Below are 6034 nucleotides of genomic sequence, written 5' to 3' on the forward strand. Positions count from 1 at the left end.
TGTGTGTGTGTGTGTGTGTGTGTGTGTGTGTGTGTGTGTGTGTGTGTCGAAACAGTCTCAGGTAGCCCTGGTTGGCCTGGGACTCACCATGTAACCCAGACTGCCCTCTTGCCTCCAGCTCCTGATGTCTGCTGGGATTACATCACATTTAGCTTAAGTTCTATGTTTATCAACATCTCATGGTTAGCACTATTCATATGCCCATTTAGGGAACCTATACTTTTCCTCATGCGTTGAACATCTTCACCTCTCTTTTATCTGAGAAGTTGTTTGTTCTCTTATTTACATCTCTGATTGAAGCCCAATTAGTTTTTGAGACACGGCTTTTCTGTTTTGCTTGCCTGTGTGGATACGGGATTGATATGGCAGCATCTATGGAAAGTTCATTTTCTCCACTGAATTCCAGTGTCACCTTTGTTAACCATTAGATGACCACGAACCTGCAGGTCAGTTGCTTGCCTCACTTCTGTCCCATTTATCTCTTTGGCTAAGCTTGTGTCAGTAGAAAGGCAGCTTCCATCTGGGGAGGGATGTGGCCCAGCCTTGCAATGCTTGCCTGCCGTGCGCAAAGGGCTGGGCTCCGTCTCCAGCACCGCAGAAACCAGGAGTGATGACACTCGCTGTAATCCCGCACTCAGGAGGCAGAGGCAGGAAAATCATGAATTCAAGGGCATCATCAGCTACCTAAGGAGTCTGAGACTATCAGCAATGTAAGACTACCTCAAAAAATAAATTTTTAAGTCAGGCATGTGAATTCTCCATATTTGTTCATTCTGGGTGAGATTGTTCTGCTTTAAGTCCTATGTCCTTCTGCCAACTTTCCTCCAATGACATTTGCTGATATTTTGATTATAGTAATACTAAATACATAGATAAAATTGAGAATAAATGAAATCATAATAATAACAAGTGTCCTGGTCCCCTAATTTATTTAATTAAAATTTTTTCTCACAGTTTTCACTGTAGAAGTCTTGACCATCTTTAATTACATTAATTTCTATATATTTGCATTTTATGCTGCTAGAGATGAGATGTTTTCATTTTGTTTTCTAGTCTGGTTGCTACAGAAGAATGTAGTTGATTTTTTAATATATTTTATCTCATGACTTTACTGAATCATTTATAGTTCTAATAGTTTGCTTATCTTGCTAGTTGGTTCTTGTTATAAAATTGTTTTATTTATTATTAAGTGTGTGTGTGTGTGTGTGTGTGTGTGTGTGTGTGTGTGTGTGTGTGATTGGAGATATACCACATCTGTGTACAGAAGTCAGAGGACAACTTTGGGGAATCACTTCTGTCCTTTCACTTTTATGTGGGTTCTGGGCATCCGGCTTGAGTAGCCAGGCTTATGTGGCAAGCATCTTCACTCACTGCGCCATCTTACCCTATTTTTGCCTGTGGTTCTTTGGGGGTTCTAAAAAGTCAGGTCATCTCATGCAGTTGTACTTTGTTTCTTCTTTCCAATCTTCATACCTGTGTTTACCTTCTGTCTCACTGCAGGGCCCAGAGCTGTCAGTTTAAGGCGGATTAGACAAGGTGACACCAAACTTTCTTAGTTCCTTTGTTCATTGTTTTGTTTTTCAGACAGGGATTCTCTGTCTCTGTAGCCCTGGCTGTCCTGAAACTTGCTCTGTGGACCAGCTGTTCTTGAACTCACAGAGACCCACCTGCCTCTGCCTCCCAAGTGCTAGGACTACAGGCCTGTGCCAACACTGCGCAACCTGGTTCATCTTTTATGGAGGACGTTCTGCGTGTCAAATAACAAAATAAGATGGTGTCTGTGCTTCCTTCATGTGTTGGCTGTAGATACCATCAGATTAAAGAATTCCTAGTTAGACAAAACTTGATAAATACAAGGATGGCCTGATCCTCCTGCCTCCACTTCTGGAGGGCTAGGATTGCAGACGTGTCCCACCGTGCTGCTTTACATGGTGCTGAAAAATCACAGCTAGGATTCGTGTGTGCTTGGCCAGCACTCTACCGCCCGGGCTGCGCCCCTACCTCCCTGACGCTGTTCTGTCGTTTTTTAATGTTTTCAGCAAGAAAGTATTCAATAGGAGTAGGCACCTTTCTTGTAAAAAATGAGACATGCAGTTTTTCTGATTTTGTTACTATTTTTTATTGATGGGTTGAGTTTTTTAACTCAGGGGTTTTTGTTTCAGCCCTTCTCTTTTTCTTTCTTTTTATTCTTTTTTCTTTTTTTAGTTTGAATTCAAACTTGGATTCTGGAACTAATACTAGAGAAAAAAACATTATCTATGTATCTACCCACCTATCTATCCACCTGCCTATTTGTCTGTCTATCTATCTACTTACTTGTTTGTTTACTGGTGTTTCAAGACAGGATGTATAGCCCTGGCTGTCCTGGGACTCTGTAGACCAGGCTGGCCTCGAACTCACAGAGACCCTCCTGACTCCGGGATTAAAGGAGTGTGCCACAACCACCCTGCTAAAACCACATTTTCATTACTAACACAGGCACCTGGAAACCTCGTACCTAGAGCACTATTTTCTTAGATCATCCACCATCTCTGCCCCTTGTGATCTTTCTACCTCCTCTTCCAAATAGACGCCCCCAGGCTTGGGGGGAGGGATGATGACGGCATCCCACTAAGGACTTAATGTTCAAGTCTCTCACTCTGAACGTTTCTGTGGACAGATTTTCTATTGAGATTCGACTTCCTAAAGATAATGGGCCATGCAGATTTCCAGTTGCTGGTGTTAGTATGAATGTGTTTCTCCAGTGATTCCCCCATTCCATCCGAGTTTTACTGACGAAATATCAATCACGGCCTCCTGTTTATATTTCATATCAGGGTTTTTAAGTTTTATTGTAAGGCGTAATGTTCATGCTTCCCAGTGATAACTTACGCTGTCTCCCTCATTCAGTGTGTCTTGCTATAGGTGTATCAGTTTCATTAAAGTTTTATAAGGATCAATTTTGTAGCTTTGTTTTTGTTTTTTAAAGTCTTACTTATTTTTATTACATATGGTGTTTTGTCTGCAGGTATGTCTGTGTGAGGGTGCCAAATCCCTTGGAATTGAAGTTACAGACAGTTGTGAGCTGTCACATGGGTGCTGGGAATTGAACCCAGGTCCTTTGAAGAGCTGACAGTGCTCTTATCTGCTGAGCCATTTCTCCAGCCCCTCAATTTTGGGTTTCATTAAACCCTGTCAAATATCTCTGTTTTCTCTTTTACCAGTTTTTGCTGTTTATTAAGGTTTTTTTTTTTTTCTCTCCTTTGGGGAGTTATCTTTCCTAGGTTCTTCTTTAAATTGTTGGTGTTCATTGTATTCAGAAAAGATATACATAAAAGGCTAGAACATTCTTTTAGACATTGTTTAAGCTGCTCCTCACATTATGGTTTCATTTTCATTCCAATCACATGTATATCTAGTTTTCATTGTGATGCCTTCTTTGACTCATATGTTGTTTAGAAATGTGTTGCTTTAATTCCTAAATATTTGCCAATATTCTAGTTATTTACCATCAGAATTCTCGCTTTATTCTGAGTAATCAGTAGTGGCATTATATAATTTCTTTTTTGGGAGATAGATGTATGCCTGCATGTATGTCTATGTATTATGAGTATGCACGGCACCCATAAAGGCCAGAAGAGGGCTTTAGACCCCCTATAACTGGAGTTACAGACAGTTGTGAGCTGCCGTGTGGGTGCTGGGAATTGAACCTGGGTCCTCTGGAAGGTCCACTGCTCTTAACTGCTGAGCCATCTCTCCAGCTTCATGTTGTATAAATCAAGATATGATACCTGTTAGTACATTTCCAGGTCCCTTGATGAGTCTGTTCCGTTTGGGGTTTTGCTGTTTTTGTTTGTTTGTTTGTTTGTTTGTTTTGCTTTGTTTTTTTTTGAAGGGGTAGAGTGTTTTTTGTTTTTGTTTGCTTTTTAGTTTATTTGTTTTTTGTTTGGTTTTGGTTTTTCAAGACAGGCTTTCTCTGTGTAGCCTTGGCTGTTCTAGAACTCACTCTGTAGAGCAGTCTGGCCTTGAAGTTACAGAGATCTGCCTGCCTCTGCCTCGTAAGTGCCTGGTTTAAAGGCATGCACCTCCATGCCCAGCTTTTTCTGTTCTTTGTTAGGTGTTTTTCAGTATGTCATTAGCTTGAATGGCTTACTGTGCTAGTGTCTACACCTTCACTGTTTTTACTTGGCTTTGTTTGGAGTCGGGAGTCTTTTGATCAGCTCATCCCGTGTTTCTGAGAAATGTATTTAAACCTCCTGCTGTCATTGAGGATGCACCACTTAGTTCTGTCTGCTGTGCTCTATATTTCTTAAAGATGTTAACTAGGCGTAGAGATTAATTCATTATTAGTTATATGTAGCAACTTAGCCCTGCAGCCTAATATTCTATTTTCACATGGCTACCATGACTAACGAATACAAAATATTGTGATATAAGAGTTATTAGGTGCCCTGGTCAGCTTTAACTGTCAAATTGTCACAGTCTAGAATCACCAGGAAGGAGAGTCTCAACAGCGGAATTGTCAGATCGCACTGACTGGCCTGTGGCCACATCTTAGGAGATGGTTGTCTTGATTGCTAATTGATGTGAGAGGGCCGAGCTCATTGTGAGTGGCACCATTCACTGGGCTGGAGGTTCTCAGCTGTAAGAAAACTAGCTAAGCCGGAGCCTGAGAGTGGGTACCAAGCAGCTTTATCCCATGGTTTTTGCTGTTCTGTGTTTTTATCCGATGTGTTTTTGCTATATTTAATTACATATATACACGTATGTCTGTGTGTAGACATATACACATCCGTGCAATTGCCTACAGAGGCCAGAAGAGGACACTCCCCTGTAGCTGGAGTTGCAGGCAGTTGTAAAACACCCAGTGTGGATTCTGAGAACCAAACTCAGGTCCTCTGCAAGAGCAGTATATGCTCTTAACTCTTCAGTCCACAGTGTCCTTATATTTAAAGTATTCCTCTTCTAAATGACACATGAGTTTTTAATCCATTCTAAGAAGCCTTGCCTTTCAATTGGACATTTAATATAATAGCATGGTTGAACTGATAACATAGTCTCTTCACAGGACACGCCTGCTGTCTCGTGCCTTCTTTTTCTTTTCTGTTTTTATTTTTCCTGTGTCCTGCTGTTTCCAGTGTTGGGGATTCATCCAGGGTCTCATCTTTGCTTGGCAGGACTCTGCCACTGAGCTGCTCCCCTGGCTTTGCACATCCCTTCTTTCACTTACCTTTTACAGTTCAACTGAGAGGTTAAAACATGTATTAATGGCTTACTATGATCTATTTTTTAAGTTACATTTGTTTGTTTGTTTGTTTGTTTGTTTGTTTGGGAGAGGCACCAAGGCATGCATGTGAAGGTCAGAGCTCAACTAGTTTAACTAATATATCTTCTCTTATATCTTAATATTTTATATCGTAGTTATATAACTAGATACGAGTTTTCAATTGGGAGTTGCTTCTCTCCTTCCCCCATGTGGATTCCGGAAGTGACACTCAGGTTTTCAGACTTGGCAGCAAGCACCTTTGCCGGCTAAGCCATCTTGCTGACCCAAGATGTATATTGAAACAGTATGTGTAGACCTTACAAGGTGTGAAGGATAAAAAAACAAGGTTGGGGGACTGGGGGGATAGCTCAGCTAATCAACGGCCTGCTGTGCAAGGGTGAGGAGTGGAGTTTGTACCCCAGAACCCACAGAAAAAGCTGGATTTGATACAAATACCTGCGACCTACTGCTGGGGGGAGGGGCAGAGACAGGACCCATGGAGCTCATTGCTCACTCAGTCTCACCGTGGTGGTGAACTCTAGGTTCAGGGAGACAGCTTGTCTCAAAAACTAAGGTAGAAACTGACAGTGGTAAGCACCAAACATCAACCTCTGGCCTCTACATGCGCACACACACACCACATGCAGATACCACCACACCCACACAGGCCTTTGTACACACACATACATCACACGCACGCGCACGTACACACACGCACACACACGCACACACACGCACACACACACACACGCACACACACACACACACACACACACACACACACACACA

The 6034-nt window shown here is 41.9% G+C and overlaps 1 protein-coding gene across 1 annotated transcript in view; it reads left to right on the forward strand.

Moving 5' to 3' along the window:
• Itga11 (integrin subunit alpha 11) overlaps nucleotides 1–6034 on the forward strand; it is a 97863-nt gene that overhangs the window by 20444 nt on the left and 71385 nt on the right. The window lies entirely within an intron of this gene.

The sequence above is a fragment of the Psammomys obesus genome, unplaced genomic scaffold, assembly GCF_907164565.1.
Source record: "Psammomys obesus unplaced genomic scaffold, mPsaObe1.curated_primary_1811, whole genome shotgun sequence".
Taxonomy (NCBI): domain Eukaryota; kingdom Metazoa; phylum Chordata; class Mammalia; order Rodentia; family Muridae; genus Psammomys; species Psammomys obesus.